We start from the raw sequence: 13,882 nt of genomic DNA on the forward strand, positions 1-13,882 counted from the left end.
TACAATTAGGATGGTACCCTGAGATGTTCTTTCATTGTCACCAGAGTCTACGTAATCCCTCCAAATGTTGAGCTTTCTCAAGAGAGAGATTCTCTCTAGTGTCAGACTTCACATGACCTGAAACCCGTTGTGACTGAAATGCCAGTTTTTAAAACATTGAATTATTTGCAGCTGATTGAGGATGTTCTGTAACAATATCCCAAGAATACTGGCCTTTCTTTATAATCTTCATAATCATTCAAGGTTGACAGACTCTCACTAGCAGACGGGAGCCTCCAGTAACCAATGTTCATGCAAACTAATAATGCATATTTTGCATATCACCCTGCCTAGGCTGGACTTAGAGAGCCTTCCCCTGCACTCTGTAAGTTCAATACCAGAGGAGAAGAGGATAAATGGAGTTTTGAGAGAATGACTCATTTCTCCCAGAAGACAGCTAGCATCCTCTCGGATATCTGTGCCCTCAGCTCTGGGGACAGACTGATGCTAATGCTTCCCCTGGCACTAGAAAACTACTGGTTTAGACTCGACTATATGCGGTTGGGTGAGGTTGGGGAGAAGGGCAACTGGGGTGGAGGCTCCACTTGCTCCCAGAATGCTAAAGAAATGTCCACCCGGTGCCTTCACTCATCACAATGGCTCTAAACAGGCCTTTGTTTAATTCCCAGCTCCAACACTTACCATGGCACAGCGGTAGGGTGTTTGCCTTTTGCTCAGCCAGTCCAGCTGAGCTGGATTTGATTTCTCGGTCCCTCTTGGAGAGCCCAGCAAGCTATCGAGAGTATATCACCTGCATGGCAAAGCCTGGCAAGCTACCCGTGACAGATACAATATGCCAAACACAGTAACAAGAGTCTCAAAATGGATACGTTTCTGGGCCCACTTGAGCAAATCGAAGAACAATGGGAGGACAGTGCTACAGTGCTACCACTTAACAAAGAGTTAAGACACCAAGTCAGAAACAAAACTTTTAAGAGTTTTATTATTCACAGCAAGAGAGAGGAGCAGTCAAATCGCAGATTCGAATGCAATATCAAACCTGAATTTGTATTTCTAATAGTGTGTATTTGTATTCCACGTCTTCGCCTTGCAAGCCTTGAAAGAAAAAGACATTACTTTTAGAGCTAGACATTATGGTTAGTTCATTGTGATCTTATGTATCCAATTTTACTGTATCTTCTATAATGTATTGGGAGACTCTGAACTGCATTTTAATAAGTGGCTTTGTATTTGGTGTATGTGTGTGGTGGGGGGAGCTTTGTATTTGTATGTCCATATGCAATGGAAATCATTTTTAAGGTCAAAACTTAGATTTATTAACTGAAATGATGTAAGTTAACCTTTCTTTGCAATCTGGTAAGATCTGAGTTTATGTTAATCATGTCATCTTTTGTCACATGGTTAGCGATACTCTGGGCATGATGGATGATCCCCTTCTATGTGTTTGCTGTACTTCCATGAATGGAGCAATAGCACAGTGGATAGGGCATTAGACTTGCACGTGGTTGACCTGGGTTCGATTCTTCCGTCCCTCTCAGAGACCCCAGCAAGCTGCCTAGAGTATCCCGCCGGCATGGCAGAGCCTGGCAAGCTCCTGTGGCATATTCAAAAAGCCAAAACCAGTAACAACAAGTCTCACAATGGAGAAGTTACTGGTGTCCACTCGAGAAAACTGATGAACAATGGGAGGACACTGCTGCAGTGCCACTGCCATGAACACATATTAATAACTTTTTAGAGAGATTTTCTTTCAAACAAAAAATCTGGAGTGCCCCACATATCTCCGTTATTCACATGACCTTTCTCTATGTACCTAACCACGTATTCACAAAATGACATCAGCTGAGAGAGTGAGCAGAAAGGATGGGAAATGTTCAGGATATTCAGAGGCAATAAGCATGGGTCGTGACTGAGGTGATAGGAGAGCTCAGAGGGATCTAAATGGGAATGGCCTGATCAATTTTAAATGGTCCACAGGTCTCTCACTAGACGACCAATTTGCTATAGTCTCTCCAACTTTTAAATTGTGGTGGGCGTCATAGTAGCACTATAAACTGAGATGTAAAGAGCTTCAGGATAAGAAATAAACTGATGTATGGGGTTGGAGTGATAGCACAGCTGGTAAGGCATTTGCCTTGCACGCGGTCAACGTGGGCTCGATTCCCAGCATTCCATATCGTTCCCTGAGCACCGTCAGGGCTAATTCCTGAGTACATGGGCCAGCAATAACCCCTTCGCATAGCTGGGTGTGACCCAAAAAGCAAAAGAAATAAGAAAAGAAATAAATTAATGTAGTCAAACTAAATAATATTCACAAGTCAGATTCTATATACCACAGGAGTACTAATGGTTATTTTTTTAATGGATTCTATTTTTTTTTAATCAAGGTTCATACCGTCATTTGAGCAAGTAGAAACTGCATCATCTGAGACACTAGTGGATTTATTATCCTGAAGAGGTCTCCGGTTCATTTTTGATCCATCATTGACAAAGCACATGGCACGTGTAAAGTGTTGGCCCACATAGCCTAAACTGAATGGTCCTGTCCAAGGGGATGATGCTCTTGAATCCGTGTCTTCATCCTGGATTACAGATGAGGATTCGGTGAATGTAACGAATTAATGAAATTACATTAAAGGAAAATTAAAAACATGAAGCAAATATCAACAACTTACACAATTACAGTGTCAACTGGACCTTGCCTTAAGTTTGGTGCCCATGGAGAACACCAAACGCAGGCCTGTCAATCTGTTCCTTCAAGCACCAGTAGGATGGTTTTTGACAGTTAAGAACTGGGAGAATGGGAGAAAATGAGTACCTTTCCCAAGCAAGGATTCAGAGATACTTCTTGTTCAGGAGTCTGCCTAGATGTCTCCCCACATTGACAGAGGGTTCACATCTCATAGTCCTTGCCGTGACTATACACAGAACTTTCTGGATATGAGGATTACCCTTATCTTTGGGAGATGTGTAGAATGTTTTCTGACTGAAAAAAGAATACCAAAGCATTCTATTGATAGTCCTGTTAATATCTTTGAATCCTTAGGTCTTTCTGGAAGGAATGGAGACCATGAGATGCAGAGTGACATTATGGAAAGTGAGGTGGGATTCTATGTAATAGTATAAACACCATTATTAGACTCTGATTCCAGGAATAAGATTCCTTGCAGTAGGATCCGATGATGTATCAGTATGATAGATGTGTAGGACACAAGTGTAACTGGTCACAGGATTGGGCTCTACTGATACTGGCACTATAGGTAATTAACAGTTTTTGCTCTTAACTCTTTCATCCCTCACGTAAAATATCCACAAAAACTTCAGTTGCACATCTTTTTTTACATATAATACCTAAGTTCCTCCAGTATAATGCAGTCAGCATATTTATCAGTAGAAATATGAGGTTATGACAAAATTTCCATATATTTGAATATGCAAACTTTGTACAGAGGACACACCTTCATGTGGAAATGTTCAATTTTTAACATGAATATTGTGAAATTTTTCATTCACAGTCTCTGTGGCTACTACTCTAATAGGAACACAGATGAAAGTAAAATTCATGCAATAACCAATTCTATTTATGATGCGATTCTACTATGTCCAATATCTGCTACGGCCAAGAGAGATAGTGAGTTGTTTGAGGATAACCCTGCCCCCTACCACCTCCCTCCAACACTTTAACACACACAAACACACACACACACACACACACACACACATACACACGGTTGATGTATCCAAGAAACACAAACTCCTGTCCTTCTGCACACGAAGTACCTAGGGATTCTACAATATCTAGTACTGATTGTATTTGAGAGGACATGACACTTGTAGCCCCATGGGGCTGTCTCAGAAAGTGGCAGAGGAAGGATATTCTTCTCAATGAGAAACCAAAAGCAACAAAAAGTTAGTGATGTATAAAAGAACATTTTCAGTAAGATCAAACTTTTCATTCCTCATCTCACAACAATAAGCATAACACTTACAGTATCGTCTTCATGTTCATTGTCCTTTTTCATAGAGGAGGTGATAGTGTCTGCAATGGGAACTGCAGGGTCTGGTGCCAATGAAAGGCAGGGAGTAACGGACTTTTCCATCGAGAATTCTGTGCAAAGGAGACAAAAACCATGACTCCACTCACCATATCATTCTGTTTCTCCCTTGGGTCCATGAAGCAGGAGGAGAGCTGTGCCGCTTAGTTTCAGGTGAAGCCCAGTAGCCAGGAGGATGTACACTGCAAATCAGATCCTGCCTACCCATGTCATGGTCAAGCCAGATATCACTAAATCCTGAATGAGCAAACTCCCTCCCCAAACAGATAGGTCCTGCATGGAATCAGAATCTGTATCTTCACACCGATGATATATCAGGTGGGAGAAGACCACTGCCCTCACTCATGATCTGAACACGTGCTAAGGAGTTAATAAGCTCGCCCTGCCTAGGTTAAGCTGCAAACTTCTGACAAAGGCCTTGCAGCTCCGAGTAAAAGAAATAGCAATGTTTTGTGGCCATTCCGACTTGATTCCTTCCTACTAACTCCTCATTCCTTGTAGATTAATCTTTCTCTTACTGATCTTTTTATTTTGTTTCTTTTGGGAGAACTAGACCTTGCAGTCCTCAGGGATTACTCCTGGCATTGTACTGAGAGATCACTTGTGGCATTTCTCGGGGGACCATATGATTACAGAGATCTAACCTGGGGTGACTGAATACAAAGCAACTGGGCCGCTCACTGTACTCTCTTGCTGGCCTTCAGTTTTGGCTTCATGGGGGCTTCTGACCTGGGCATCTATTCCATAAACACTCCCTAACATTTGCGCTTGTCTCTAATGCACAGGACACCTAGAAATAGGATGTGCCCGCAAGTTCCAAGGATATTGAAAGCCCCTGGATTCAGAAAACCCCAAATGATAACGTTACTTCTCCCCATATCCTTAATTTTGCCTGTTTGTAGGCTGTGGGTATCGGATCCCATGTGGGAACCCAGAGGTTGTCTGTTGGCCCCAAAGAGTGAAGACACCAAATCAGATATACAACTTTAAGAGCTTTCTTATGCACAGCAAGTGAGAGAAGCAGTGGAATCACAGATTCAAATGCAATAACAAACTTCAATGTGTATTTGGTATGTTGGTATGTTTTGCATGTTTTCACCTTCAGACTGGAGAGTTTTGAAAGAAAAAGACATTATGTTTAGAGCTAGACATTATGTTTAGTTCAGTGTGATCTTATGTTTCCAATTTGCCTGTGTCTTCTAATATGTATTGGGAGACTCTGAAGTACATTTTAATAAGTGGCTTTGTATTTGAGGTGTGTGTGTGTGTGTGTGTGTGTGTGTGTGTTTGTGTCTGTGTGGGGGGGAGCTTTGCATTTGTATGTCCATATTCAATGGAAATAATTTTTGAGATCAAAAATTAGATATATTAACTGAAATGGTGTTAATTAACATTTATTTACAATCTGGAAAAATCTGAGTTTAAGTTAATCATGACATCTTTTGTCACAGGGTTAGCGATTTTTGGGGGATGATGGATTATCCCCTTTTTTTTGTTTGCTGTACTTCTATGAATGGAGCAAAAGCACAGCAGATAGGGCCTTTGACTTCCTCGTGTTTGACCCGGGTTCGATTCTTCTGTCCCTCTCAGAGACCCCAGCAAGCTGCCGAGAGTATCCTGCCGGCATGGCAGAGCCTGGCAAGCTCCTGTGGCATATTCAAAAAGCCGAAAACAGTAACAACAAGTCTCACAATGGAGAAGTTACTGGTGCCAGCTCGAGCAAAATTGGTGAACAATGGAAGGACAGTGCTACAGTGCTACTGCCATGAACACATTTTAATGATCTTTTTAGAGAGATTTTCTTTCAAACGAAAAATCTGGAGTGCCCCACATATCTCAGTTATTCACATGACCTTTCTCTATGTAACTAAACCTGTTTTCACAAAATGATATCAGCTGAGACAGTGAGCAGAAAGGATGGGAAAGGTTCCGGATATTCAAAGGCAATAAGCATGGGTCCTGACTGAGGTGATAGGAGATCTCAGAGGGATGCAAAATGGTAAGAGCCTGATCAACTTGAAAGGGTCCACAGGTCTCTCACTAGAATATCAATTTGCTATAGTCCAACTTTTAAATTGTGGTGGGTGTCATAGTTGCACTATGAACTAAGACGTAAAGAGCTTTGAAAAGAAATAAACTGATGTACGTGGTTGGAGTGATAGCACAGCTGGTAAGGCATTTGCCTTGCAAGCGGTCAACCCGGGCTGGATTCTCAGCATCCCATATGTTTCCCTGAGCACCGCCAGGATTAATTCCTGAGTACACGAGCCAGGAGTAACACCTGCGCATCGCTGGGTGTGACCAAAAAAGCGAAAAAAATAAAATAAAAAGAGAAACAAACTAATGTAGTCAAACTAAATTATATTCACAAGTCAGATTCTATATACTACAACAGTACTAATGGTTAATTTTTTAATAGATTCTATTTTATTAAATCTAGGTTCATACCGTCATTTGAGCAAGTAGAAACTGCATCATCTGAGACACTAGTGGATTTATTATCCTGAAGAGGTCTCCGGGTTATTTTTGATCCATCATTGACAAAGCACATGGCACGTGTAAAGTGTTGGCCCACATAGCCTGAACTGAATGGTCCTGTCCAAGGGGATGATGCTCTTGAATCCGTGTCTTCATCCTGGATTACAGATGAGGATTCGGTGAATGCAACGAATTAATGAAATTACATTAAAAGAAAATCAAAAACATGAAGCAAATATCAACAACTTACACAATTACAGTGTCAACTGGACCTTTCCTTAAGTTTGGTGCCGATGGAGAACACCAAAAGCAGGCCTATCATTGTGTCCTTCAACCAACAGTAGGATGGTTTTTGATAATGAATACTGGGAGAATGGGAGAAAATGAGTACCTTTCTCAAGCAAATATTCAGAGATACTCCTTGCTCAGGAGTCTACCTAGATGCCTCCCTCCATTGACAGAGGGTTCACATCTCATGGTTCTTGCCGTGAATATACACAGAACTTTCTGGATATGAGGATTACCCTTGTCTTTGGGAGCTGTGTAGAATGTTTTATGACTGAAAAAAGATTACCAAAGCAATCTATTGATAGTCCTTTTCATATCTTTGAATCCATAGGTCTTTCTGGAAGGAATGGAGACCATGACATGGAGAGTGACGTTATGGAAAGTGAGGTAGAATTTTATATAATAGTATAAACACTTTATTTGATTTCAGGAATAAGATTCATTGCTGTAGGATTCGATAATATAGCAGTATGATAGATGTGTAGGATACAAGTGTAACTGTTTACAGGAGTACCACTGATGGGCTCTACTGATATTGGCACTATAGGTAATTAACAGTTTTTGCTCTTAACTCTTTCATCCCTCATGTAAAATACCAACACAAAATTTCTGTTACACGTCATGTTTTACATATAATACCTAAGTTCCTCCAGTATAATGTGGTCAGCAATTTTACCAGTAGAAATATGAGGTTATGACAAAATTTCCATATATTTGAATATGCAAACTTTGTACACAGCACACAGCTTAATGTGGAAATGTTGAATTTTTACCATGAATATTGTGAAATTTGTCATTCATTTTCTCTGTGGCTACTACTCTAATAGGAACACAGATGAAAATAAAATTCATGCAATAACCCAATTCGATTTATGATCTGATTCTATTATGTCCAAGATCTATAATTGCCTCGAGAGATAGGGCATTGTTTGTGGATACCACTGGCCCCTGCTACACCCCTCCAACCAATTAGCGCACACACACACACACACACACACACACACACACACACAGTTAGTGTATGCAAGAAGCAAAAACTCAAGTCCTGCTCCACACGAAGTACCTAGGGATTCTGCAATAACCGGGACCGATTGTATTTGAGAGCACGTGAGACTTGTATCCCCATGGGAAAGTGGCCGAGGAAGTATATTCTTCTCAAAGAGAAACCAAAAGCAACCAAAACTTAGTGATGGATAAAAGAAAATGTTCAGTAAGAGCAAATCTTTCATTTCTTGTCTCACATCAATAAGCATAACACTTACCTTATCCTCTTCATGTTCATTGTCCTTTTTCATAGAGGAGTTTATAGTGTCTGCAATGGAAACTGCAGGGTCTGGTGCCAATGAAAGGCAGGGAGTAACGGACTTTTCAATCGAGAGATCTGTGCAAAGGAGAAAAAACCATGACTCCATTCACCATCTCATTCTGTTTCTCCCTCGGGTTCATGAGGCAGAAGGAGAGCTGTGCCCCTTAGTTTCAGGTGAAGCCCAGTAGCCAGGAGGATGTACATGCAAAGCAGATCCTGTCTACCCATGTCATGGTCAAGCCAGATATCACTAAATCCTGAATGAGTAAACTCCCTCCCCAAACAGATAGGTGCTGCATGGAATCAGAATCTGTATTTTCACACCGATGATATGTCAGGTGGGAGAAGACCAAAGCCCTCACTCATGATCTGAACAAGGGCTAAGGAGGTAATAAGCTCAACCTCCCTAGTTTAAGCTGCAAACTTCTGACAAAGGCCTTGCAGTTCATAGTAAAAGAAACAGCAATGCGTTGTGGCCGTTCCGACTTGCTTCTTTCCTACAAACTCCTCATTCTTTGTAGATTAACCTTCCTCTTAGTGATCCTTTTAGTTTGTTTCTTTTGGGGGAACCATAACTTGCAGTGCTCAGGGCTTACTCCTGGCATTGTACTCAGAGATCACTTCTGGCATTTTCACGGGACCATGTGATGCCGGAGATCAAACCTGTGTTGACTGAATGCAAAGCAACTGTGCCGCTCACTGTATTCTCTAGCTGGCCTTCATTTCTGTCTTCGTGGGGGCTTCTTACCTGGGCTTCTAATCCCTCAAAACTTCCTAACATTTCAACTTGTCTCTACTACAAAGGACACCTATATGCCTTTGGACTTCCGTCCTCATAGGAACTGCAGGAAGGTCTGTGCATGTTGACCAAATTGCATTCCCTCCCATTTGCAAAATCACACCTTCACTCTCTTTAGAATTTCAGTTAATTGAGGTGTTACCTCGTCACCAATATAATTCCAAAGACAGGTGAGACATCTTGTCATCACTCTCAGCCCATTCCTGGCCTTGCATGCTCCACAACCCTTAGGTTTGTAATAAGCAGAGTAAAAGTATGAATGTGCTCTAGTAATCACTTCACACTGCTCATATAATCTTACCAGAAGACTGAGGTGGAGGAGTGAGTATTGGTCCCTGGAAATTGCCATGAGATGGTAGAGCCGATGTTGCAGCAACTACATTGATTGAGTTCCGGTTTTCCATGGAGTCTGGCCTGGCCACAGGTTCATGCTGAGTTTGTGGTGTAGTAGCAATACTAATGTCCTGTTTTACAAATTGAAGATAAATGGATAGGTCAGGTAAATGCAGTGACGTCTAGAGAAGAAGAAACCCAATAAAGTAGTATGTCAAGCGCCTTACACGGTATATGAGAAATAGAGCGGGATAATCCACACACGATATCAGAGACTGAGACCTTCTAAGGTCTCTGCCTGCATCTGAGTGTAAATAGAGGTTACCTGAAAGAAGGTACAGGTGCTACCTATCATGATTCTCTCCCTGGATATAGACTAAGAGTCTTTCCCTTGCGTGCCACCAGACGTATTATTAACCAATCACATGACTCATGCCAAAAAAAAAATAATATTCGCTCCATATTGCCTGAAACCCTTTCTCTGTCGACCTCTCTCTCCACAGAAATACAGAATTTTTCCATTAAGAACTGAAAGAATAGGAGAACAATTTTTTTTCTAATTAAGAATTCACGTTTCCAGGGCTGCAGTGAAAGTAAGCGGGTGGGGTGTTTGCCTTGCACATGGCGAATTCGGGTTCGATTCCCAGCATCCCATATGGTCCCCTGAGCACCCCCAGGAGAAACTCCTGAATGCAGAGCCAGGGGTAAAACCTGTGCATTGCCAGTTGTGCCCCAAAAATCAGATCTAAAAGGAATCCACATTTCCCAGAAGAGGATTCTGAGCTAATCAAGACTTTGGCTGCACCAATGACATCTTCCCGCCAGCGTCCCTCCTGTGACAGTCAGACAGATCTTTATGTTGCTGCCTTGGAGCAGACACACACCTTCATTCTTCGCTGTACACAGCACACATCTGTTTAATAATCTGTCTGCACCAAACTCTTTTGTGTGCTCAGTTTTGCCACCTGGCATTGGGGGCCTTCCCTTTTCTTTGAGTCCTACCCATACACACAACACTTTTGGGAATAGAGATTTGTCAGTTCCTACAGAGCTCAAGTTCTTCAAATTTGAGTTGCCCATTCGAGGAATATAAAGTATCAAAATGGAGACTAACACCCCAGTATAGCAGAGATAAGTACCAGGAGGGTTACTCCACAGCTTAGATGCTGGCCTCACATGCTGGGGGGGAAAGGCACTTCAGATAGAGAAGGACCACCAAGTAAAGGCCCTCTTAAGGGCCCGCTCGTCGTGGGAGATGCAGGCTCTCCAAGGTGGAAGGAGAATGTATATAAGAGAATACAAGCAAGTATGTTAAAACCAAACACATGTGTGTTGCTTTAGGTACATCAGAGGGCTAGACTATAAAAGGTCCAATGTGTTGCATGCGTGGGACCGGGAGCTTTGTTTTATAGGCTCTGGATCTTGGCCATTGCTGGGATCACATGGAGCCAGGGCAGTTAGTGGGTGTGGCTTCTGCGCTACTGGCAAACTAGGGATCTGGGTGGAGGAGGCCCAGTCCTGATCTGACAGGCTTGGAGATCTCAATCCCGGGTCCCGCATACCTGGGTTCCTCTGCCCGTTCCTTCATGCCCGAGGTTCGTCCGAGCGTATGGAGTGTGGCCTTGAGTATGGCTGTGGCTGGGTTCTGGAGGATTTTGATTGCTGGGGCTTGGCTTGGGGAGGGGAGGAAAACTTAATCTGCCCCCTCCTAGGAGCCCCATTGAAGACAGCCTGGCCCCTGGGCCGGAAATTGTGCATCAACGCAGAACCAAAATATATATATGTGTAAAATAAACTGGGTAATGAATGTGATGTAACTCTAGCAGCACTTCGTCATGTGTCTTTTCTTAAAATAGGTCACGAGAAGAAAAAGTTTAAGAGGCATATTTAAGAGAGCAACTGTAAATCAGGATAATGTTTTAGGATGCTAATGAGATTCTATCCTTCTTAATCCACTGGTAATTTGGATTATCATGGAAGTATTGAGATCAAGAGTGATAGAGAGGTAAAATAAGTCTATTGTGTATAATGTTACTCCAAATAGCAGATTTTAACACAAATATGTTTTCCAATGTTCCCATAAAATATATGATACCGTTCCCTTTTTACCTTTCCTCTTCCTTCCTTCCTTCCTTCCTTCCATCTTTTTTCTCGTTCCCTCTTTTTCTTCTCGCCTGCCTGCCTTCCTTCCTTCCTTCCTTCCTTCCTTCCTTCCTTTCTTTTTCCTTCCTTCCTTCCTTCCGTCCTTCCTTCCTTCCATCCTTCCGTCCTACCTTCCTTCATTCCCCATATCCTATTGTTGCTCAGAGCTTCTCTCTGGCTCTATGCACAGGTATTACTACTTCAAGCAGTACACTGCGGCCGATATGTGGAGTTGGGGTTCATACCATGTGAGACAAGTGTCTTCCCTCTATATTATCTCTGGCCTAACACAAATGAGATGCTATGACATATGCACAAAGAAGAACAGAACTTGTTCATGTGATGACAGAGGAAGATTGGATAATTCAAACCTGTAGTTAATCAATGATTTTCATTTCACTATGTCACATCCACTCTACCTTATCCCAAAATGACTGTTATGAAACAAATTTTAGGTCACTGCTACCTGTAATCCACATAGAAAATTTTAGGTTTTTTTTTACAGTAGCCATCCCAGTCATCTTGGGCAGTCCTGAGTTACTTCCAGATATGCTTATGCTACCATGTAGTAATGAAGATAGACTCAAGCTTTTCACATGATATGCACGTGCCCTAATACTTGAAATATTGGCCTGATTGTTTTGTTGTGTTGTAAGAGTAATCACACCATGAAAATATTCACAGAACACATAACCAGAAAGTAGAGATGAGGATTCACTGTGGTTTTGAAAACATCAAAATTTTCCAAAGAGTTAATAGTTATAGCTAATGGGAGTGAAAACATTGGCAGCATTACCTTTTGCTTCTTGGTGTCCTTAGGCTGATTCGAAGTGCCACTTCCCCCAGGTTCCAGAAAACGTACAGTCTCTGATAATGGCAAGAGAGTGAGGAACTTTATCTAATTTGCATAATTAAGCAGAGAAAAAAAGAAATCCCTCCCTTCCCTTTCTCTCATGCACACACTCAGTTCCACTACTCAAAGGCATTGATGAACCACATGATTCCCATGAGCCTTCAGGACAAGAGGAAGTCCTATTCTTGACTCTGAAATAATTCCACAGGGACCTGTTCAGGTATTTTCAGAACTAAAATAGTACCTTTGGACCCTTCAAGACTCAAGTAGTCTGACACTGACACTAAAGAAAGGGTTCCAAATAAGTTTTTAGGAATACCACAATTTCATTTTGGTAAGATATTTTTAGAAAAAAGAATAGCCTGGAACAGGCATTACTATCTTACCAACAACTGGCTCACCATCAACAGAATGTGTCCCATTTCTAAGGTCATATATAAATATCTTTTTTCATCTTATTTCTTTATGTTAATTAACTTCTATAATAGGTTAGGAATTTTACAGAGGTGTGTAGCTTTACTGATTATATAAATTTACATGGAAATGTGTATGAATTTCTATTGTCAGGCATAACATAGTAAAACAAAAAAATCCCAGGAAATCATCTGACATTGTTTAAAAAATATCTTTCTTTTTATATACAGAAAATACAAAAACTTCACTATTGACTCACAGAGCAAAATTGTTCTAACCCATTTTTCTCTTGGGCAAGTGTCTTCAATTATAGAAACCCCACATCAGGAGAGAGCTTCGAGAGTCCACAGAGGAGGGGATGAGCCTCCCCAATTTCAAGGAACAGGCCCAGAAAATAATTCTTTAGGGCACCTATGATATTAGCATCTGTCACTCCTAGAAACAGGCAGTTGTTCCAAGTAGTGTTTGGCATCATTTGAGGGAACATGATAACCCCCCGAGAGTAGGGTTAAGTGACTGTACTTTACAGAATTTCCCTATACCTACTTGTCTTTGGAGAAGTCTTCATCCTAGGTCTTTGTGCCATTTGCCTCCGGAATTCTTCACGCCGCCTCATTTCTTGTTCTATATCCAGTCTTGAAGATGGGAAGAAGATTGGGCTTCAATTAGAATGACATACTGCGTCCTTCACTAGATATTGAACAGCTCAGCTGACAAACTTCCACTTTAACCCAAAGTGTAATTATCACTATTCAGTACCTCCGTTTCAAGTCATGAAGTTCCCTGATCTTCTGTGCCAAATACCAGTTCATCTTAAAATCTTTTATCTGTGGGACAATAACACACCCATATTCAGTCATGTCCAAGAATACACACAAAAAAGAGGAGAAAACAAAAGAAAACATACCCTGTTAGCATCAGTAGCTGCCCTCAAAGTAGTTATCTGAAAAAAAAATTCAACACATTAAAACCCCTGAGTTTTGTGCCCTGGGACCATTACAAAGTCTGCAAAGGGGGAATAAAGGCATTTGTATCCAGGGCAGATGCGATTACCTGTTTTTGGAAGGAGCTCTCTATTTGTTTCAGTTTTTCTTTCATGTTTTCAGTTTTTTGCCTATGAGATAGATGGCTCTCGTCACATAAAGCACAATATGAGCTTGAACATAAATGATCTCCCTTGGGTTTTTAAGCTCACATCTCTCCCCTGATCTACT

This window comes from Sorex fumeus, unplaced genomic scaffold, assembly GCF_029834395.1.
Source record: "Sorex fumeus unplaced genomic scaffold, SorFum_2.1 ptg000036l, whole genome shotgun sequence".
Lineage (NCBI taxonomy): Eukaryota > Metazoa > Chordata > Mammalia > Eulipotyphla > Soricidae > Sorex > Sorex fumeus.